At 47.4% G+C, this 23,690-nt stretch overlaps 1 long non-coding RNA gene across 1 annotated transcript in view; it reads left to right on the top strand.

Moving 5' to 3' along the window:
* Positions 1 to 2,009: 2,009 nt before the first annotated feature.
* The window catches only part of LOC147115695 (uncharacterized), a 28,689-nt gene continuing 7,008 nt past the window's right edge, over positions 2,010 to 23,690 (top strand). Inside the window, exon 1 of the long non-coding RNA XR_015078585.1 lies at positions 2,010 to 2,183. This is a non-coding gene — a long non-coding RNA (uncharacterized LOC147115695). The remainder of the gene's footprint in view (positions 2,184 to 23,690) is intronic.

Below are 23,690 nucleotides of genomic sequence, written 5' to 3' on the forward strand. Positions count from 1 at the left end.
GATATGTATCAAACATACTCTTTAAGTGGCAGAAAGTTTAGACCTGTAATGCTAATTAACATTCTGTCATATAATTTTTTGTTGTTACCATATTTTAGCTGCAATTGACCATAGTGCAAAGGGAGGGAGTAACAGAGAAAAACAGGAGAAAACATGTAACAGACACGGGGGTCAATTTTCTGGCCGCCGTTGGGCGGCTTTTCAGGTGGCAAGGGGCCGAAAATCGCCGAAAAAGCGGGTCGGGACCCCCCCCCCGCCTGATTCCCCGCCCCGTCCGACTTTCGGACCGCCGTTTCCCCGCGACCCGCTTCAGTCCCGGCTGCCGCTGGCGGGACTGGTCGTCGGCACACTAATGACCAATAATTACCTTGTTGAAGATGATTTTCTGGGGCCGTTGCGACTTTGGGGCTTTCCCCACATCAAACACGCCTGTGGGGAACCCCGCTGATGAGACCTGGCGTGAAGCTTGCCGGCTTGCTTGCTGTCAGCTGCAGGTCAGGGAAAGCTGCGATTTAAAGGGACAGCACTTGTATGTTGAAGGACCTTGTTGTTGCAGGTTTGAGGCTACTTCTTCAAGGCTTAGGCACAGCTGTGGAAGGTTGGAGCCTCACACACTTCTCCAATGTGATCTCCTGGGAAGCCCCTCTCGCCACCCTCACTCAGCGCTTCCTCAGCGGAGGCATCTGTGAGAGGCATGGGATGCCTTTTTTTCCTTCCCTTCTTGCCATTACAGGATCTCCAGCAGCAGAGGCGGCAGTAGCAGAACCAGGAACAGCAGCAGGAGCACCAGGCTGCTGCTCACTCACCTGAAGCTGCACAGACCAGAAGGGGCCAGCGCTTGGAAGTGGCTTGAGAGCACCTTGCTGCGCTTTAGAGGGCCATGGGGACCTGTTTCTGCACTGGCAGTCCTACTCAGAAGGTCTTCCATGAAGATCTGGTTTCTCTGTTCAACAGATGGCCAACGCTCCGCAAGAGATGTCATTCTCTTATGAGCACTCACCATGTTTTCCGTACCCTGGCGAGTTATCTCCTCCATGGAGGTTGCCAACCTTTCCATGGTGATGCGTTCATGCGCCATTGACTCCACAAAGGCTCTGCTCATGGTCGCTATGGACTCCTCCATTTGCTCCACGCTTGCAGCGACCCTGGAGACAAAACCTGCCAGAGACTCCTGCATCTGTGCATGGAGATCCATCACCTCTTCTCTTGCAGATGGACCCAGAGGCAGAGGGTCGACATGCAGCGCAGCTGAGCTGAGCTGGCAGAGTCCTGCGCCCTCCGACGAGGACTCTCCACTGCTGTCCCTGTCTCCAGAATCTGCTGAGGCTCACTTGTGAGCTGTGAAACAGCAGGTGACAACACTATGTCCCGAAGGTCCCCCCGAGGTGTGAGTGTCTACGCTGGTGCTGGGTGCACTTACTTCTGCTGACGCTGTGCCCTCAGAGGTTGGAGCTTCCTCTGAGGAGTCTGGTTGCACAGCTTCTTCCTCCTCCACAGTGAGGATGGGGGCTCTGGATGGTACTGTGGGGGAGTAAAGGAAGGAGTTAGAGATGTCATGCCAAGGTTCTTCTGGTGACTCCCAGCGAGTTGGCATCTGCTGACACCTGCATCCATGCAGCATTGGTCTCAGTGGGAGGCCTCTTCCTCCCTGACCTAGGGAAGAGGACCTCCCTGTGGGCCCTAACCCCATCCAATAATGCCTGCAGTAAAGCCTCGTCGAATTTGAAGGCAGCTTGGGGTCTGGCACTGGCCACAGCTGCTGCAGGCTCCTCTGCCATCCTGTATGGTTCGTTTGGAAGCCTTCAGAGGATGCAGTGCTTGCTATGGACCTTGAAAGCACCATGAATGATGACATCATACTGTGGGGATTTCTGACTCTAATTGGACAATTAGCAAGGCTTCCCACATGCTGGGAATTAATTGGCCAATTGAGGGAAAATTGCGTGGAGCTGGCTGACACTTTATGTGTCAGAAACCCCACATTCGGGGAAACCCGACCATTTCCCACACAAGCCGAAAATCGGGGCCAGGGCAACAGACAGAAATAGAAGAATGAAAGGGGCAGAACAGCAAGCACATGGAGGGAGTAATGAGAAGGGGAAAGAGAGAAACTTCTACTAGCCCTATAAAAACTATCATTGAGTTGGAATCCCATCCAGACCTTGATTAGTTTAATGAAAAAGGTAAGCAGGGCTAGACTGAATATTATTGCTAAATGCCTGATATAATTTTTGGTGAAATAAGATGCTAAATTTAACTTATGCTTAAATTTAAGTTTTCCTAAACCTCTCTATCTCCTCCCTTAAGATGCTCCTTAAAACCTACCTCTTTCACCAAGCTTTTGGTCATCTGTCCTGATATCTCCTTCAGTGGCTCAGTGTCAAAAATGTTTTTATTGATAACGCTCTTGCTTAAGCACCTTGGGACATTTTGCTATGTTAAAGGAGCTACATAAATACAAGTTGTTGTAGTTTGGCAGTCATTAAGACTTATTACACCGTTAAAAATGTACTTACACTGGAATGGATAAGCCCTAACTTTTTCTGACGAGTTTAGTAGGTATCTATCATGCAAATTGTTGCTGTTGTGTGAAGCTGAATTGTTGGTATCAATTGGGTTTTCCTGAAACTACATTCCTATCTCTCACCTCTTGCCCAGCCCCTGTCTGGTTTTAGTTTTGGGTTTGGCAATCGGTGGCAACCAACTCCTTGTTTCTACTGCCAGCAGAGTAGAGTACAATTTAATTCTTCAGTAATTATTACCATATGCAATAGTCATTTCCTAGTTACAGAATTGTCATTTCAGTAATTATTAATGTTTAAAATTTCACTGCCTTTTGACATAGTGAACAAGTAAATGATGCAACCTCTTCAAGGAGGTTTTAATTAATTAGTTATTGAAAGTGTAATGTGAGATATACAGGGTTGTGAAGAGAATTTATACAACAGTGTAATAGAATCAGTCAAAGAAAAAAGGAAAGAAAGACTTGCATTTATATAGCGTCTTTCAGGACATCCCAAAGCACTTTACAGCCAATAAAGTACTTCTGAAGTGCAGTCACTGTTGTAATGTAGGAAATGTGGCAGCCAATTTGCACACAGCAAGGTGCCACAAACAGCAATGAGATAGATGACCAGATCATCTGTTTTAGTGATGTTGGTTGAGGGATAAATGTTGGCCAGTCCTATTCAGAGATTTGTCTATTTTTTATTTCTATCAGGAAGCTATATTTAAGATTCCCAGATGGCTTAACGGGTTTGCCCAGAGTAGCTGAGCCATACAGACCAGGATGGTCCTGTGTTTGACCCACAATCTGTGCTGTTAGCCGACCTCAGCAAAGGCAGAGGAAAGGGTACTGTGATTAGCCTCAGATCCCCAGAATTAGAGTGGGGAAAGTGGTCCAGTGTTCCTGCTTCTGACTGCCATCCAGCAACCCCTGAGGAAAGTGCCCAACTGTGAGGACAAGATTGGACTTGGCTCTGACTCTCCTTGCAGTCAAATGGCCTGCCAAAACACACTGCAAATGCTCACACATGAAAATTGCTGCTTCGATAAGGTACTGGAGTGTGACTTGGGCGAAGTGAGAAAGACTTTAGGAAATAAAGGAAGCTGTGAAAATTGGCAACAAAATATAGAGACTCATCAGAAATGCTTATTTTATGACATAATAGTGTAAAAATAATTGCAATGAAAATGAGGAGTAAATCGATAAGGTTAAATAATTTCAAAAGGTCATGTTCCTGAAATTCTCAAGATGGACTGAATATATTATATGAACTCGAAATACCACATTGTAAAGGATGAATTTCTCAGCACTTTGTAGTACTGTAACATTGCACATATTCAATTAACAGTTTCAAGTACACAAAATAGGATATCGTCAAAAAACAGATCTCTTTGAGCTTCCAACAGTATCAGAATGATCACAAGTGTCAGCCATTCTATACAGTTTGATTCTCTTTGATGTTGCTTTCGTCCTTCACTGCTGTCTGTGTGGAATTAGCTCCAGTTGGAAGGTGAGGCAGACTGTTCCAATAAAGGAGCTAGCCTATGTAGGCTTTATGTACACTGACACATTTCCATATTATGACATTCAAAGACAAACGTTGATCATGTCACTAAACCTTAAAAGGATATTGGGGGAAAAATTCAGTTGTTTGCACCTCCCGTTAGCACCTTAAGAGGGCGCTAATGGAGCGCAAAGCAACTAGCGCCCGGGCACGGCGATGTTTGCACCGCTCGCGAAATTAACTAGACATTTTGCGGCGGCGCTAAACACTACTGCCACGATCTCCTGCGCCGGCAGATTGTGACGTCAGTCGAGTGCGCAACGCCCCGTTAGCACCCCGGACCGGATATTGAGTGGTGCCCCCTGCCTTACCACCTGCCGCTAGCAATGACAGGTTGAGGGGAGCGTTTTGCAGTCAGGAAGGGACTAGGGGAGCGCTATTTAAAGGCGAACGCTTCCTGCCTTTTTTTGTCAGTGACATTTTTGCACCACGCTTTCAGAGAGAGAGAGAGAGAGAGACTTCTGGAGAGATTCAACGCTGTGTGAAGCAGTTTTGAGTACTGAGCAGTACTTTGCAGGTTTATTTTGATTTGCCCTTCCTTGCTTTGCCAGTGCTCTGAGGTAGCGCCTCGCTCCTCGGTCTTTGCACCTTAAGGCAGGTGTGAAGCGCCTGATTTAGTACTCCAATCACCTCCAGGGGCGATAAAAGCCAAGTTTGCCATCGGAGGCGATAATTAGCGCCAGGCGCTAAACTTTGTGCACGGCCGATAATGGCGCCCCAAACGGGGCGATACTGAATTTTTCCCCCATTGTCTTTCGTGTTTGGCATTTTCTTTCCTAATTAGGGAGTGAGGATTGTAAGAATAGTTAACCACCATTTTTATCACTGGATATCATGTGCAAGTGATTTAAAATGTAATTTGGAGCAGGTTGCATCATTGCATTGTGAAATTTATAACCAAATAAAAAAAAGCTTGCCAAACACATTGTGAGCATCCTTCATCACAAGGGCTGCATCAGTTCCAGGAGAAGGTCCACCAGCACCTTCTCAAGGCAACTAGGGATGAGCAATAAATGTGGCCTTGCTCATGTTGCCCATATCCCAAGAACAAATTAAAAAAAGGAAGTAAGGTTTGTAGACCACAAGTGTGTGTAGATGTAAGCATTTAATATATGTAGTTCGACTTTATTCCTTAATGAAGCTACAACTTATAGTTGTATTCTTTATAACTAGGGCATAAAAATCAATATTAGTAAGATCCTACCTAAAAATGTTAATTTGAGAGCTCTATTATTTCAAGAAATGTATTTACTAGGCCAATGCATTGCTAAGTGAACAAATGTTTGCACTTTCTGTTTTTACGCATAGCTAAACGTCAACTGCTTTAAAAATTCAAGAGTTAAATAAATGATTTATCTCCAAAGGTGGTAGTGAGAACTGAGTGCAGATCCATTGCCTTTGATGTGCTTTCACTCAGATCTGTTGACTTGAACTGAAGTTGATTTACGCTCAACATTTATACAGATTATTCCTCCGACACCGGGCACGAGGCAACGGTATTGCATCACAATTCAATGCACATGTTTTCCAGTACACTGTGGAGTTTTGCTCGGAATTGGTATACTTGGCCATAGACTTGAAGAGATCGCAAAGTCTCTGTTTGAAGAATGGACTCGGTCGAGAATATTTTTGTGGACTTTATGGGATTTTTCTGAGGGTGTTTTCCCTGTGATGGGATCGCCCTGTGCAGATGCGTGGGGGGCTGGTTTGTTAAAACTCCAGAGAATGCATGGCAGTGACAAAAGAACTGTCAGTCATCCAGAATGTATGGGTTCACCCAACAGTCCTGGGAAAAGGAAGGGGGCCATTGACGAAGGGGCTGAGGACCCTGAGGCACCCGTTGAACTTGAACCTATTAGAAAGCCACTCTAATATGCAAAAGAACTTCTCACCTCAGAAGAGAAGCAGAACAATGAACCCACTAGACTAGCCAGCCGAAGAGGAGCCAGTTTTTCCCAACACAAAGATGGAAAGATATGTCCCAGACTTAGGGCCATTAGTGCAATCACGGAATACTCATGGGTCCGATGATGACCCATCACTGATTAAGCACCGGAGTGCTTAGAAACAAATGGATTTTAAAGATTGGTGGGAAAGATAGGGGTAGCCAGACTCCTATAAAGATGGATCCTTTTCCACCATTCTTTCTCTCTCTCTCGCTCCACCAAGATTGACCTAACAAGAAGTACCAGAGGAAGAAGCCGCTGAGTGGAGCGATCGAGACCGACTGTGTGTGGTGGTAAGTGATGCGCCTCAATAACTTCAAGGCTCAAAGTTAACTGGATAAAACAAGGCTTTTATTAGCAAAGAAAGATGCCTGTGTCTTCACCTAGTGTTCTGCTGCAAGACAAGCCTGGGCTTGTCTTAAGTAGGGCCAGGTATGGGCGGAGCCGACACACCCAATGGGGAGAAAGGGGGTGGTGCACTATATACAATACAAGGTAAAACACCGGAGCAGGCAATACAATATATGTAGTTAAATACAGAGTCTGATGAATGACATATTTCATCACATTCACCCCTTCTACAGATTTAGTCTGTCCGGGGGGGTGATAGTCCTCTGTGACCGGTGGCACGGTGGCATAGTGGTTAGCACTGTTGCCTCACAGCGCCAGGGACCCGGGTTCGAATCCAGCCTCGGGCGACTGTCTGTGTGGAGTTTGCACATTCTCCCCGTGTTTGCGTGGGTTTACTCCGGGTGCTCCGGTTTCCTCCCACAGTCCAAAGATGTGCAGGTTAGGTTGATTGGCTATGATAAATTGACCCTTAGTGTTAGGGGGATTAAATACATGGGGTTACGGGGATCGGGTGGGATATGTGTCGGTGCAGGCTCGATGGGCCGAAATGGCCTCTATCTGCACTGTGTGGTTTCTGTGATTTCTGTGATTCTGTGACCGACGTAACGGTTGCGGTGCCGCGGGTGCCGGCTGGGTGTCCCGGGTGACGACCTTGGTCTCTGCCGGGGGTGCCACCGGGGTTGTTGAAGGAGTAGGTGGTGGGGGTACCGTTGGCTGGTGTTCTTCCGGGGGTGATGAAAGAATAGTGGGTGGAGTGGGTGGGTAATAGTTGTTGTGGTTGTTGTCGTTGTTGCTGTTGTTGTAGTCGTTGTCGTTGTTGTTACCGGCTGGGGCGAGGTCTTTTATGGACACAGTGTCCTCCCGTCCGTCGGCGTGCCGGACATACGCATATTGTGGGTTGGCGTGGAGCAGGTGCACTGGCTCCACGAGAGGGTCCGTCTTGTGGCCCCTCACATGCTTCCGCAAAAGTACCGGACCTGGGGTGGAGAGCCATGACGGTATGGATACGCCTGAGGTGGATTTCCGGGGAAACACAAACATTAGCTCATGAGGCGTGGCATTAGTGGCGGTACACAATAGTGACCGTATTGAGTGGAGCACATCTGGGAGGACATCCTGCCAGTGGGAGATAGGGAGGCCCTTGGTCCTTAGAGTTAGGGTGACTGCCCTCCATACTGTCCCGTTCTCTCGCTCCACCTGACCGTTACCCCGGGGGTTGTAGCTGGTGGTACGGCTCGTGGCAATCCCCTTGGACAGCATGTACTGGCGTAGCTCTTCACTCATGAAGGACGCCCCCCTATCCGTGTGGATATAGCTTGGCATACCGAACAGGCAGAACAGGCTGTTGAGGCATTTAATGACCGTGGCGCTGGTCATGTCTGGGCAGGGGAAGGCGAATGGGAAACGGGAGTATTCGTCCACAATGTTCAGGAAGTAAACATTGCGGTCAACGGATGGGAGGGGGCCCTTGAAATCCAAGCTGAGCCGCTCAAAGGGCCATGTAGCCTCTATCAGGGCGGTAGAACCGAGGCTTGCACTCAGCGCAAGTGCGGCAGTTCCTGGTCAGGGACCGAACATCCTCAATCGAGTAGGGTAAGTTGCGGGACTTTATGAAGTGGAACAGCCGTGTGACCCCTGTGTGGCAGAGGTCGTTGTGGAGGGTCTGTAGCCGATCCCCGGTGGCGTTGGCACACATCCCTCGTGAGAGGGCGTCGGGGGATTCGTTAAGGGCCCCCGGCCGGTGTATGATGTCGTACTCGAAGGTGGAGAGCTCGATCCGCCACCTAAGAATCTTATCATTTTTAATCTTCCCCCTCTGTTTATTATTGAACATAAACGCTACCGACCGCTGGTCGGTAAGTAGGGTGAAGCGTTTGCCGGCTAGGTAGTGCCGCCAGTGGCGCACTGCCTCCACGATGGCTTGGGCCTCCTTTTCCACGGAGGAGTGTCTGATCTCGGGCCCCTGGAGGGTCCTCGAGAAGAAAGCTACGGGCCGCCCCGCCTGGTTGAGGGTGGCCGCCAAGGCAAAGTCAGACGCATCACTTTCCACTTGAAAGGGAGTGTTCTCGTCCATTACCTGTAGCGTGGCCCGCTCAATATCCTGCTTAATGCTTTTGAAGGCAGCATAGGCCTCAGCAGAGAGTGGGAAAGAGGATGCTTTCAAGAGGGGGCGGGCTTTATCGGAGTAGTTAGGGACCCATTGGGCATAATACGAGGATAACCCCAGGCACCTTTTCAGGGCTTTGGGAGTGTTGGGCAGGGGCAGCTCCCGTAGGGGGCGCAATCGGTCGGGGTCTGGTCTGATTTCCCCATTCTCCACCACGCTGCCTAGTATGCAGAGGCGCGTGGTGTTGAAAACGCACTTGTCCTCGTTGTAGGTGAGGTTGAGTTTTTGTGCGGTTTTCAGAAACCTCGCGAGGTTCGAGTCGTGGTCCTGTTGGTTGTGGCCGCAGATGGTGACGTTGTCGAGATAGGGGAAGGTTGCCTGCAAGTGGTGGTCATCGACCATGCGGTCCATCTCCCCCCTGAAAGACCGAGACCCCATTCGTCACCCCAAAGGGGACTCTGAGGAACTGGTAGAGGTGTCCGTTTGCCTCGAAGGCGGTGTACGAATGGTCCTCTGGTCTGATAGGGAGCTGGTGGTACGCTGACTTGAGGTCGATGGTGGAGAACACCCGGTATTGGGCGATTTGGTTCACCATCTCGGATATGCAGGGTAGCGGGTAGGCGTCTAGTTGGGTATAGATGTTGACTGTTTGACTATAGTCAATCACCATCCGCTTCTTCTCGCTACCCCTTACCACCACCACTTGGGCGCGCCACGGGCTGTTGCTGCATTCAATAATGCGCTCCCTCAGGAGCCTGTCTACCTCAGTCGCGATAAACCGCCTGTCCTCCCAGCTGTACCTCCTGCTTTTGGTCGCTATTGGCCGGCAGTTAGGGGTAAGGTTCGCGAATAGCGAAGGCGGCTTTACCTTCAGGGTAGCCAGACCGCACACTGTGAGGGGCGGCTGGGTCCCACCGAAATTGAGCGTGATGCTTTGGTGGTGGCACTGAAAATCCAGGCCCAAGATCACGCTCACACACATATCCTTCATAATTAACAGTTTAAAGTTATTATATACAGTGCCTTTAACGGACAATCGTACCGCGCAGTAACCCGCAATAGTCGATATCTGGGTTTTGTCGGCCATAGAGATCCTGCCATGAGTAGGGACTACAGTTAGAGAGAGTCGTTGTACCAGACCAGGGTGAATGAAACTCTCCGTGCTCCCGCTGTCGATTAAACATTTAACCTTGCACCCGTTTACCTCGATGTCCACCATCGATTTGGATAGTGGGTGCGGTCTGGACTGGTCCACTGTGATCGACGCCACTGTAGGGCCCTGATCGGGACAAGATGGTGGGCCACACGAGGCCGGGTAAGATGGCGTCCATGATGTCTGCTCGCGAGATGGCGGACCCCACGAGGTCGGACAAGATGGCGTCCAAGATGGCCGCTCCCACGGCGCGCACGCGGCGGTGGCGGGTTTGCCTGCGGGGTTCCCTCTGCACACCTTCCCAAAGTGCCCCTCCTTACCGCACTTACAGCAGGTGGTGCCTTTCGCCGGGCACAGGTTCCTGGTGTGCTTCGGCTGCCCGCAGAAGTAGCATTTGGGGCCCCGATGTGTCGCGGCGGTCGTAGGGCTTCTGGGGGGAGAGCAGGGCCCCGACGGCATTGGGCTACCGGGCGGGGAAGCAGAGGCGGCGTGGGCCACACGGCCTGACGAGTAGGAGTCAGAGTTCTTCTGAGCCACATCCAGCGATCGCGCTGTGTCCACAGCCTGTGTCAGATCTAGGCCCGTTTTCTCTAGCAGTCTCTGCCGGATGTAATTAGAGCTAAGGCCTGCGATAAAGGCATCCCGAATAAGCTCGTCTGTGTATACCGTGGCTTTCACGTCTTTGCATTTGCAGTCTTTGCCAAGCACTTTTAGGGTGACTAGAAAGTCCTCTAGCGACTCTCCGGGTCGCTGTGTGCAGGTAGCAAGCAGATGCCTGGCGTACACCTCGTTGGTAGGCCGCTGATAGTGGGCCTTTGGAATGTTGCAGGCATCCAGGTAGGTGGCGGCGTCTTGGATGAGTGGAAAAACCCGGTGGCTTACCCGATTCTGCAGGATCCCGAGTTTCACATCTCCGGTGGCTTTAGAGGCTGTGACTGCTTCGGAGTTGGCCATAAAAAATTCCAAGCACTGGAACCAGTGTCCAAACCGTGCCGATGCATCCGAAGCATGTGGGTCCAAATCCAAGCGTTCCGGTTTCAAAAGTTGATCCATCATTGAAAGTTTGCTAATAAAATTGATGCGCCTCAATAACTTCAAGGCTCAAAGTTAACTGGATAAAACAAGGCTTTTATTAGCAAAGAAAGATGCCTGTGGCTTCACCTAGCATTCTGCTGTTCTGCTGCAAGACAAGCCTGGGCTTGTCTTAAGTAGGGCCAGGTATGGGCGGAGCCGACACACCCAATGGGGAGAAAGGGGGCGGTGCACTATATACAATACAAGGTAAAACACAGGAGCAGGCAATACAATATATGTAGTTAAATACAGAGTCTGATGAATGACATATTTCATCACAGTAAGCCTGGTCTCGAGTGTCCTAAGCTGGTAACCCGATATCCCAAGCGAGCTGGGTGAGCTGTAAGGGCTCAGAGTTTTTCTCAGAAGTGAAGTTTTTGGGCTATTCCAGGGTGGAAGCTTCATTTGGTTCAACCAGGCGAAGGGGCTTATGTGACTGGGTAATTCGTTGGTAGGGGTGGAGTTAGAGTCCACCATAGCAACAAGGGAATTACAGCATGTTATAGTCCCCAGCTGTGTACTGTATGTATGTTGTTTGTAACCTGGATCTTATTCTTCACAGAGACAGTGATTTTGTTTAGTAGTGCATGTTTTAGCCAGTGTATGTTAGACCAAATAAATATAAGTCTGATTTTTCACCGAAGCATTCCTGTCCGTGACTTATTCCATTTACACTCTGAATAATAATTCCCGGGTATAGAACTTTCATAAGACGGGGGCGATTCGAACCGTCCATCTAGCAATTGGGCTCGGATCAAAACCGCTTGCATCGCTTGATCTCTTCAGACTTTATTCCTTCTGCTGCACATTTGGCTAACTTACCAGGCAACAGAAGGCGCACAATGGTGTTGCAATGAGCTATGCAGGAAGCTTGGGACACAGTGTGCTCGAAAATATCATTCACAAAAGCAGTTCATAATGCTCATGGCCTTGCTGGAAATATTGGGTCAGAATGAACCTGCTTCGATTAACTCCCTCTTTGAATTTGAGTGTTCTTGTTGCCTTCCTCACAACTTTAGATGGGTCTTTCTTGGAACCTTTCTTACCTGCTATAGGTTTCCATTTCTGATCAGACATCATGAACCACACCGTTGTACTAGTAACTGGTGGCCAAAAAGAAAATTTGTGTTCACACAAAGGGTGGTAGAAATTTGGAACACTCTTTCCACCCCCCCCCCCCCCCAAGAGGCTGTGGATGCTGGGACAATTCGAGCTTTCAAGACTGAAGTAGATAGATTTTTATTAGGTAAGCATATCAAGGGATATGGAACAAAGGCGGGAAAATGGAGTTGAGGTCCAGATCAGCCATGATCTGACTGAAACAACTGCCCATCCTTCAATTTAAAGCCCTGTCACCTGCCTCTGCAGCGGCACCTTGGCCGAGTCCTTAAAGTCTTTTTAAGCAGCTGATCTTCAGAGAAAATGTTAACATTGTCAATGTCCAAGTCTGACCACCAGAAGAATGGGAGAGCAAGGTGAGTGTCTTACCTTGCCAGCCTGGTCAGGTCTCAGAGATCACGCTGAGGATCCGTGCCACCTCCCTTCAGGCACCCTGGCTAACTTTACAGGGCGGCTTAGCCTTCCTGTTCCCGCGCAGCCTCCGCTCAATCTCTCCCAAAAAGGCCTGCGCGTCTGTCTCCTGGAAAATGCTGGCCCTCTTCCTGACCGAAGTCTCTTCTGTGGGCGACATGACTGTGAAAATGGAGATGCTGCTGAGATACTGGAGACTATTTTGAAATTACTTTATCAAAAAAACCAGGAAAGAAAACCATCCTGCACACACACACCTGCCACAGACAAACCTCACTCTGAGGGATGCCATTTCTGCTCTCCCTTTTAAACCACTGCCGACGTTTCCCGGGGCTCCCGTCAATGCTTTTGTCATTTCCGAGATCAGGGTTTTACGCCGGTTTGTACATTATGGCGTATGTTAATGAGATTTCCAGCACACTTCAGTGTAAGTTGTTGTCGGCAAGATCAGCGCGGAGACTGGCATAATTATCGGCGTAAATTGCCGATGAGTGTGTTCCGGAAATTCCGGGCCATCGTGATTAAAAAGTGTCTTTTTCGCAGGGTAGGCATTGTAATAATAAACACATAGTATAGTGCTGTCATCTTACATAGCAAATTGTTACACACACCTGGGGCTTTAAAGCAAAGAGTGGAGTTGATCTAGTGATTGTTCAATAAAGGGCTTTAAAATTTAAAACACCTATCAGTGGGCACGTTGGACAGAAGGAATTTTTAAAATCTGATTTCTTGAAATGAAACCTGTAAAATATTTTAATTAAGGTATTTTTAACTTTGATGTCATGAGAAGAGGATTAGAAATAATTTTGTAAGTAAACAGCTGCATTCCATGATTATAATTGTGAACCTTAGCGAGCCAACTCAATACATGGATTTTAATTATTAGATACATTTCCATATTGTGATGAAATATATTCCATTCATCACTGCCTGTTTTCTGTGTCTTCTAACTGCCTGCATTCTGTGTCTTTTCCCTTCCCCCAGTCCTCATGTATTATGCATTGGAATGTGCTGGAACTGGTTGTGTGCAGGGCTCCGCCCATACCTGGCTCCTTTGTAATCTAACTTCAGTCCGGCATCAGCCTCCTGAAGGTAGACATCTCTCTATTTTACGTGTTATGTTCTGAGTTAATAAAAGCCTTACTTTTGTTCTGCTAACTTCGAGTCTCGGAATAATTGAGGCACATCAATTTTATTAACTCAATTTTCAACACTATGGATCAACTCCTGAAACCCGAACGTTTGGATTTGGATCAACATGCTCCGGACGCATCAGCACGCTTCGGACACTGGTTTGACTGTATGGAATTCTTCCTGGACAATTCCGCAGCCGTCAAAGACGCTACGGACACTGCGAAGATGAGACTCGGAATGCTACGGAATTGGGTAAGCCACCGGGTTTACCCCCTCATCCAAGACGCCGATACGTACCTGGCCGCCTGCAACACCTTAAAGGCGCATTACCAGCAGCCTACGAATGAGGTGTATGCTAGGCATCTACTCGCTACTCGCGCACAGCGACCTGGGGAATCGGTGGAGGAGTTCCTAAGCATCCTGAAAAAGCTTGGCAAGGACTGTAAGTGCCGAGATGTAAAAGCCGCAGTGTACACCGACGAGCTTGTTCGCGATGCCTTTATCACAGGCCTCAGCTCCACTCACATCCGGCAAAGACTGCTGGAAAAAACGGGGTTGGACCTGAAACAGGCTGCGGACACCGCGCGGTCCCTGGAGATGGCCCAGAGAAACTCGGACGCCTACTCTTCAGCCCGCGCCGCCCACGCCGCCACGTGTGCGCCGAGGGCGCCGCCATCTTGGAAGGCATCTTCCCCGCCTGGCAGCCCGACACCGGCGGGGCCCAGCTCTCCCCCCAGAAGCCCTACGACAGCCGCGACGCGTCAAGGACCCAACTGCTACTTCTGCGGGCAGCCAAAGCACACCAGAAACCTGTGCCCGGCGAAAGGCACCACCTGCTTTAAGTGCGGTAAGAAGGGGCACTTCGGGAAGGTGTGCAGAGGGAACCCCGCCGGAAAACCAACCGCCGGAAAACCCGCCACCGCCGCGTGTGCGCCGTGGGAGCGGCCATCTTGGACGCCATCTTGCCCGACCTCGTGGGGTCCGCCATCTTATGAGCAGACAGCGTGGACGCCATCTTGTCTCGATCAGGGCCCTACAGTGGCATCGGTCACAGTGGACCAGACCAGGCCGCATCCGCTATCCAAATCAATGGTGGACATCGAGGTAAACGGGTGCCGGGTTAAATGCTTAATTGACAGTGGAAGCACGGAGAGTTTTATCCACCCTGAACTGGCACAACAACTCTCCCTAAAGGTGGTCCCTGCTCAGGGTACCATCTCTATGGCCGATAAAACCCAGACATCGACCATTCTGGGTTACTGCACGGTACAATTGTGCGTTAACGGAACTGTGTATGATAATTTTAAAGTATTAATCATGAAGAATCTATGTGCGAGCGTGATCTTGGGTTTGGATTTCCAGTGCAACCACCAAAGCATCACGCTCAAGTACGGTGGGTCCCAGCCGCCCCTCACAGTGTGCGGTCTGGCTACCCTGAAGGTAAAGCCGCCTTCGCTATTCGCGAACCTTACCCCTAACTGCCGGCCAATAGCGACCAAAAGCAGGAGGTACAGCTGGGAGGACAGGCGGTTTATCGCGACCGAGGTAGACAGGCTCCTGAAAGAGCGCATTATTGAACACAGCAACAGCCCGTGGCGCGCCCAAGTGGTAGTGGTAAGGGGTAGCGAGAAGAAACGGATGGTGATCGACTATAGTCAAACGATCAACAGGTACACCCTACTAGACGCCTACCCGCTACCCCGCATATCAGAAATGGTGAACCAAATCGCCCAATACCGGGTGTTCTCCACCATCGACCTCAAGTCAGCGTACCACCAGCTCCCTATCAGACCAGAGGACCGCCCGTACACCGCCTTCGAGGCGAACGGATGCCTCTACCAATTCCTCAGAGTCCCCTTTGGGGTGACGAACGGGGTCTCGGTCTTTCAGAGGGAGATGGATCGCATGGTCGATGACCACCACTTGCAGGCAACCTTCCCCTACCTCGACAACGTCACCATCTGCAGTCACAACCAGCAGGATCACGACTCGAACCTCGAGAGGTTCCTGAAAACCGCACAAAAACTCAACCTCACCTATAACGAGGACAAGTGCGTTTTCAACACCACGCGCCTCTGCATACTGGGCAGCGTGGTGGAGAATGGGGAAATCGGACCAGACCCCGACCGATTGCGCCCCCTACGGGAGCTGCCCCTGCCCAACACTCCCAAAGCCCTGAAAAGGTGCCTGGGGTTATTTTCTTACTATTCCCAATGGGTCCCCAACTACTCCGACAAAGCCCGCCCCCTCTTGAAAGCATCCTCTTTTCCGCTCTCTGCTGAGGCCCACGCCGCCTTCAAAAGCATTAAGCAGGATATTGAGCGGGCCACGCTACAGGCAGTGGACGAGAACACTCCATTTCAAGTGGAAAGTGATGCGTCCGACTTCGCCTTGGCGGCCACCCTCAACCAGGCGGGGCGGCCCGTAGCTTTCTTCTCGAGGACCCTCCAAGGCCCCGAGATCAGACACTCCTCCGTGGAAAAGGAGGCCCAAGCCATCGTGGAGGCAGTGCGCCACTGGCGCCACTACCTAGCCGGCAAACGCTTCACCCTACTTACCGACCAGCGATCGGTAGCGTTTATGTTCAACAATAAACAGAGGGGGAAGATTAAAAATGATAAGATTCTTAGGTGGCGGATCGAGCTCTCCACTTTCGAGTACGACATCATTTACCGGCCAGGGGTCCTTAACGAATCCCCTGACGCCCTCTCACGAGGGATGTGTGCCAGCGCCACTGAGGATCGGCTACAGACCCTCCACAACGACCTCTGCCACCCAGGGGTCACGCGGCTGTTCCACTTCATAAAGTCCCGTAACTTACCCTACTCGATTGAGGAAGTTCGGTCTCTGACCAGGAACTGCCGCACTTGCGCTGAGTGCAAGCCTCGGTTCTACCGCCCAGATAGAGCCCACTTAATCAAAGCTACACGGCCCTTCGAGCGGCTCAGCTTAGATTTCAAGGGCCCCCTCCCGTCCGTCGACCGCAATGTTTACTTCCTGAACATTGTGGACGAATACTCCCGTTTCCCATTCGCCTTCCCCTGCCCAGACATGACCAGCGCCACGGTCATTAAATGCCTCAACAGCCTGTTCTGCCTGTTCGGTATGCCGAGCTATATCCACACGGATAGGGGGGCGTCCTTCATGAGTGAAGAGCTACGCCAGTACATGCTGTCCAAGGGGATCGCCACGAGCCGTACCACCAGCTACAACCCCCGGGGTAACGGCCAGGTGGAGCGAGAGAACGGGACAGTGTGGAAAGCAGTCACTCTAGCTCTAAGGACCAAGGGCCTCCCTATCTCCCGCTGGCAGGAAGTCCTCTCGGATGTGCTCCATTCGATACGGTCGCTATTGTGTACGGCCACTAATACCACGCCTCATGAACGAATGTTTGTCTTTCCCCGGAAATCCACCTCGGGCGTATCCATGCCGTCATGGCTCTCCACCCCAGGTCCGGTACTCGTGCGAAGGCATGTGAGGGGCCACAAGACGGACCCTCTCGTGGAGCCAGTACACCTACTCCACGCCAACCCCCAATACGCATATGTCCGGCACGCCGACGGAAGGGAGGACACCGTGTCCATAAAAGACGTCGCCCCAGCCGGCATCAACAACAACCACGGCAATAGCAGTGACGACGATCACAGCAACCCTTACCCACCCACTATTCTTTCATCACCCCCGGAAGAACATCGACCAACGGCACCCCCACCAACTACCCCTTCAACAACCCCGGCGGCACCCCCGGCAGAGACCCAGGAGGCTACCGGGGACACCCAGCTGACACCCGCGGCACCACAACAGCCACGTCGGTCGCAGAGGACTATCAAACCCCCGAACAGACTAAATCTATAGAAGGGGTGAATGTGATGAAATATATTCCATTCATCACTGCCTGTTTTCTGTGTCTTCTAACTGCCTGCATTCTGTGTCTTTTCCCTTCCCCCAGTCCTCATGTATTATGCATTGGAATGTGCTGGAACTGGTTGTGTGCAGGGCTCCGCCCATACCTGGCTCCTTTGTAATCTAACTTCAGTCCGGCATCAGCCTCCTGAAGGTAGACATCTCTCTATTTTACGTGTTATGTTCTGAGTTAATAAAAGCCTTACTTTTGTTCTGCTAACTTCGAGTCTCGGAATAATTGAGGCACATCACATATCTCATTCCCTACAGCTGCTCTTAGACATGCTGCCTCTTCCTTTCTACACCCTTTCTTCTTTACTGGCACTGAAGTTTTAGTTTTGCTTATAACTCCCAAAATATATTTAGCTGTGCCGGGTACACATGGGAGATCGCTTGTGTCTGGCCGAGAGTGTGTTGATGACAAGTATTCTGTTTATATCACACTTTAGTTGAGCATTTAGAATGCTGAAAGTTAGACGTAAGTTTTAATTTGAAATGCAGATTATTATTTTCAATGGGTTAATGCCAGACTAAAAATAATGTTTGTTCAGGACATTTGTCAACTAGAAAAAAATGCCGACGTGTTTTCAGTGCTGAAATGATCAAATTAATAAATTTAAAATTTGATTGAATATAACACCGTCCCACCTTAAATCAAAAAGGATAGGAAATTCTCTTCGGTTACAAAAATCCAGTTACATAGGATTGCATAGGATATACGGCACAGAAACAGGCCATTCGGCCCAACCAGTCCATGCTTCACTCCCGTCTTTCCTCATCTAAATCTATCAGCATAACCCTCTATTCCCTTCTCCCTCATATGCTTGTCTAGCCTCCCCTTAAATGCATCTATACTATTTGCTTCAACTACTCCCTCTGGTAGCGAGTTCCACATTCTCACCACTCAGGGTACAGAAGTTTCTTCTCAATTCCCTATTGGATTTCTTGGTGACTATCTTATATTGATGGCCTCTATTTATGCTCTTCCCCACAAGTGGAAACATTCTCTCTGTATCCACTCCATCAAAATAATTCATAATTTTAAAGACCTCTATTAGGCCACCCCTCAGCCTTTTTTCAAGACCCTGATATGTATATCCTCGCATTTCTGGTGTCATCCTTGTAAATCTTCTCTGCAGCCTCTCCAGTGCCTCTATATCCTTTTTATAATATGGTGACCAGAACTGTACGCAGTACTCTAAGTGTGGTCTAGCCAAGGTTCAATACAAGTTTAGCATAACTTCACTACTTTTCAATTCTATACCTCTAGAAATAAACCCTAGTGCTTGGTTTACCTTTTTTATGGCCTTCCTAACCTGTGTTGCAACTTTTAGTGATTTGTGTATTTGTACTCCAAGATCCCTTTGTTCCTCTACCCCACCTAGAATCCCACCCTCCAAGTAATAAGTGGCCTCCCTATTCTTCCTACCAAAATGTAATACCTCACATTTATCTATGTTGAATTTAATTTGGCAATTATATGCCCATTCTGCAAGTTTATTAATGTTCTCCTGTAATTTGTTGCAGTCCTCCTCAGTATTGACTATTCCCCCCCCCCAATTTGGTGTCATCCGCAAATTTAGAAATTGTGTTTTTGATTCCAAAGTCTAAATCATTAATGTAAATTGTGAACAGCAGTGGTCCCAGCACTGATCCTTGTGGAACACCACTACCCACCTTCTGGCACTCTGAATAGCTACCCTGTACTCCCACTTGCTGCTTTCTGTCCTGAAGCCAGCCAGCAATCCATTCTGCTACATGTCCCCCTGACTCCGCATTCTCTGATTTGTTCATCAGTTAATTGGCAGTGTACTCAAATTTAATCTTCACCGGGGCATACAAAGGGTAAAAATAATCAGAAAATCCAGTGGGTGAGTGTGAATCCTCAAGAAAGATCTGCACACTTTGCTATCAAATCATAAAATGTTACAGCATGGAAACAGGCCCATCAGGTCCACACCAGTGTTGATCTCCATGAGTCATCTAGCCTATTCCATTATTCTGCTCACAGCCCATGCCCTTTAATATTTCTCTTTTTCAATCAACTATTTAATTCTTGATCAAAAGAATTTATGGGCTCCACTTCAATACAGATTTGTGGCAGAAAATATCAAATTCTAACCAATTTCTCTGTTTAAAAACTTTTTTCTAACATCCTCTTTATTAATTCCTTTTGTAACTGTCTTAAGTTTGTGCCCTATCATTACTGTCTGACTGACCAGTGGAAGCAGTCAATCACTGTTTGCCTTATCATACGCTGCACTTTTTCAATAGCTTTTATATCCTCCCTACACTGGGGTGCCCATCATTTACTGAATTAGATTTGTTGCAGCATGCATTAGGCTATGGGAAATCTTATTTCTCTTGCCTTGCCTTTTGTTTGAAACAGGATATGATGTCAGGGTTATAATACTTAGAGCCTTTTTTTAAAATGAAGAAACAAAGATGAAAGGCCAAGGACTATAGTATAGGATATCAATGTTGAAAAGAATATAACTGAACATCAGATAAACCAAAATGTAGAGATTAAGCAATGTTAAGCTTGGGTTTAAAAGCCTGGAGCTTGCAGGAGGATGAAAAGTTGAAGGCAGATAAAAAGTTCTAACATTTTGAGGTCCTTGGAAAGAATGAATTAGAGTAGCACTCCAAGAGGTCTGGATTTTAACAAAGTGAGGGTGCAGAAAGAAGGAAAAGTATGCAAAATGCACCTTAGGATAAAGAAGAGGATAGCAGCAAGCTGGAGAGTATTACTTAAAGACCAACACTTTCTCTGAAAATAGTCAATTAATTCTGGTTCTGCACCCAAATGTGATCATTAGACCTGGAGAGTTTCCTTTAAGAGCATTAATGCTGGTTCTGTGATGCATTTGATTTACATTAAAGTACCAGAAGCATTATTAGTATCAATCATTTCTCTTTTTAACTTGTTTCCTTCCTTTTTTCAAAGTAAGTGATTCATTAAAGCTGAGAGGAAGTCAAACGTGAGTTTAATTGGAAACCCGTTATTTACAATCAGGTGTCCTTCACTTACAAATAAGAAACAATACAAAACTCTTTTATCCATTGTAGTGTAAAAAAAACAAATAAAATAAATGGGAAACGACATCAATGCACATAAAAATCACTAATAAACACATACAAGATGCTTACAAGTTACCTTTATTTATAGCTATTAAAAGTCCCCAGATATTTTCATGGCTTCTAGGTTTTTTGAGCAATGTTCTGGAAAGAGACTTAAGTGCCACTAAAACAAGTCAATTGAACGGATTTCAGCTGTTACCATTTCTGCAGTGAGAGTGAACAGACAGTAAATGGAATGGAACTTTTATCACGCATACAGAATGGACAGTCTGAAAGCAATTCTTTCAAAAAAGCCTCGTCACCATGGTAAAGGCCATGCTTGTATACAGAAGAGCAAAGCTAATGATGCAGTGACATAGGTTATAATTACACCTGGTGCTACAGTACAAATTGTGGTAAAATGCAAAAATAATATTGCAATAGAGCTGCCTTGCCACAGTAGCAAGCATGGTGGTGGAGCAGTATTTCTAAGCAAACTGTTTGATAGTAATCCTGGCTGAAACTTCTACAACAGAAAACTCTGCATTTTAACAATAGATTGAACTTTACTGATCATTGGCATGATCTGGGAATTACATTATGGTAATAAATTAACAACTACTCTTAGTTTTAAAGGGAAATTGGACATTGTTATAATTTATGTCTATTATCATGTATCCATGTTTACAAGTGAGGGGCAGCTGGTCGATAACTTTCAAAGGACATTTGAATGAGGCAACATCTCAATGGATAGAAAAGGAGTAATTGTGATCCCTATCTTTAACAGAGGCAAGGAATCAATCCTCAGAACACAGACCTGCATGCCTTATGTCAGTATCGGAATTTTTTTTGAGACTTTGATGAGGGGTGATCTGGAAGAACAGACGCTAATTGCAGAGAGCCAACATTATTTCGAAAAGAGCAGGTTGCGTTTGAATAATTTACTTTTTTTGAGAAAGTTACCAATTCGGTGGAAAAGGAAGAGCGCTGGATGTTATCCAGTTGGATTTTAGAATGGCATTTGGCAATGTCCCACTTATAGATTAATTTACATGATGCATTCCTATGGGCTGGATGGCAAAGTATGAGGTTGGATTAGTCATAGCTGACAGCAAAGAGTGATGTGGTGAGGAATTAGAATGGAGTTCAGCAGAGGGCTGTGTTGGAGCTTTTGTTGCTTATAATTTTTGTAAATGACTCAGAATATTGTCCAAGGTGTCCAAGTTTGCTAACAACATCAGATTGGGCGTAGTGACCAATGATGAATAGGTATGGTAGCATAGTGGATATGTTACTGGACTAGTAATCCAGAGGCCTGGAATAATGATCAGGAGACATGAGTTCATAATCCCACCATGACAGCTGGGGAATTTAAATTCAGTTAATTAAATAAATCTGGAATAAAAAGCTAGTACCAGTAATGGTGACCATGAAACTATCGGATTATTGTAAAAACCCATCTGGTTCACTAATGTCCTTTAGGGAAGGAAATTTGCCAACCTTGGGGAGGGTTTAAATGAATTTGGCAGGGGGATGGGCACCAGGATGTAGCATTAGAAAAGAGAAACAAAAGTGCACAAAGGGTGGGGAGAGACAGATAGCACTAGAGTAAGAAATAGTACGGTATTAGGTGGGGTCAGACTAAGAGAGAATACAAGAAAGTCTAAGACAGGTTTACAGTGCATGTGCGTAAATGCACGAAGTGTGGTAAATAAGGTTCATGAGCTGCAGGTGCAAATAGCCACATGGGAATATGATGTGGCAATAACAGAGACTTGGCTCAAAAAAGGGCAGATTGGGTTTTAAATATTCCTGGATATAAGGTGTTCAGGAAGGAAAGGAGGTGGGGTAGCAATATTGGTTAAGGAGAATGTTACAGTGCTGGACAGAGAGGGTGTCCTGGAGGGGTGAAGGACAGAATCTATTTGGTTAGAGTTAAGAAATAATAGAGGTGCCATTACACTACTAGGTGTATTCTATAGGTCACCAACTAGTGGGAATGATAGAGGAGCAAATTTGCAGGGAAATTACAGAGAGGTGCAAGAACTATAGAGTAGTAATAATGGGGGACTTCAATTATCCTAATATAGACTGGGATAATAGTGTAAAGGGCAAAGAGGGGGAAGAATTTCTGAAGTATGTTCAGGCGAACTTTCTTGATCAGTTCCGGTCCAATGAAGAAGGAGGCATTGCTGGATCTGGTTTTGGGGAATGAGGTGGGTCAAGTGGAGCAAGCGTCAGTAGGGGAACATTTAGGGAACAGTGATCATAGTATCAAGGTTAGATTAGCTATGGAAAAGGACAGAGAGCAATCTAGAGACAAATTAGTAATTGAGGAGGGCCAATTTCAATGGGTTGAGAATGAACTGTAATCGAATAATGGGCTGCCTTGAAAGAGGAGATGGTTTGGGTACAGTCGAGGTACATTCCCATGAGGGGGAAAGGTAGGGCAACTAAAACCAGAGCTCCCTGGATGACAAAAGAGATAGAGAGTAAAATGAACCAGAAAAAGGGCACGTATGACAGGTGTCAGGTTGAGAATCAGGCTGAATATAGAAAGTTCAGAGGGGAAGTGAAAAAGAAAATAAGAGGGGCAAAGAGAGAGTATGAGAATAGATTGGCAGCTAACATAAAAGGGAATTCAAAAGTCTTCTATAGGCATATAAATAATAAATGGGTAGTAAGAGGAGGGGTGGGGCTGATTAGGGACCAAAAAGGAGACCTACGCATGGAGGCAGAGGGCATGGCTGAGGTACTAAATGAGTATTTGCATCTGTCTTCACCAAGGAAGAAGATGCTGCCAAAGTCATAGTGAAAGAGGAGGCAGTGGAGTTACTTGATGAGATAAGAATTGATAAAGAGGAGGTACTAGAAAGGCTGTCTGAACTTAAAGTTGATAAGTCACCAGGACCGAATGGGATGCATCCTAGGATGCTGAGGGAGGCTAAGGAGGAAATCGCGGAGTTACTGGCCATAATCTTCCAATCCTCCTTAGAAATGGGGGTGGTGGCAGAGGACTGGAGAATTGCAAATGTTACACCCTTGTTCAAAAAAGGGTGCAAGGATAAACCCAGCAACTACAGGCCAGTCAGTTTAACCTCTGTAATGGGGAAGCTTTTGGAAACGATAATCAGGGACAAAGTTAACAATCACTTGGACAAGTGTGGATTAATTAAGGAAAGCCAGCACGGATTTTTTAAAGGCAAATCATATTTAACTAACTTGATCGAGTTTTTTGATGAGGTAACAGAAAGGGTTGATGAGGACAATGTGGTTGACATGGTGTATGTGGACTTCCAAAAGGAATTTGATAAAGTGCCACATAATAGACTTACCAGCAAAATTGAGGCCCATGGAATAAA

The sequence above is a fragment of the Somniosus microcephalus genome, chromosome 6 (assembly GCF_052327205.1).
Source record: "Somniosus microcephalus isolate GS21.2 chromosome 6, FLI_Smic_1.0, whole genome shotgun sequence".
NCBI classification, from domain to species: Eukaryota; Metazoa; Chordata; class Chondrichthyes; order Squaliformes; family Somniosidae; genus Somniosus; species Somniosus microcephalus.